This window comes from Pygoscelis adeliae, unplaced genomic scaffold (genome assembly GCF_000699105.1).
Source record: "Pygoscelis adeliae isolate BGI_AS28 unplaced genomic scaffold, ASM69910v1 Scaffold99, whole genome shotgun sequence".
Classification (NCBI taxonomy): domain Eukaryota; kingdom Metazoa; phylum Chordata; class Aves; order Sphenisciformes; family Spheniscidae; genus Pygoscelis; species Pygoscelis adeliae.
In genome coordinates, this window is record NW_008825493.1 from 1041976 (window position 1) to 1042289 (window position 314).

The window sequence follows — 314 nt, forward strand, 5'->3', positions numbered from 1 at the left end:
GCCGCCCGCCAGCCAGGGCCCAGGTTAAACCCCAGGTGGTGCCACAGGGCAGGTGCCTTCGGCTGGGGGGGGGAGTAACCTGTCCCCCTCGGCCGGTTTGGGAAGCCGCTGGGGCCAGCGGTGCGGGGGAATGCTGACGCACGACCACGTCTTTGGGCTGGTTCGGGAGTTTTTATGTTAACTTTTGAGTAAACTGCCTTCCGCCGCCGGGAGAGCGCGCCGGAACCTTCTTTCCGAGGCAGCGCGGAAGGTTTTCAGCGTCGGACCAGGCGGCGCCGGAAGCCGCCGGCGGCTCCGCCAACGGTCGCTCCGCC

General features: G+C 68.2%; 1 protein-coding gene across 1 annotated transcript in view; it reads left to right on the top strand.

The window, feature by feature from the left end:
• Nucleotides 1–314, top strand: part of MRPL3 (mitochondrial ribosomal protein L3) — a 32495-nt gene that overhangs the window by 224 nt on the left and 31957 nt on the right. The gene's annotated exons all lie outside the window — the stretch shown is intronic.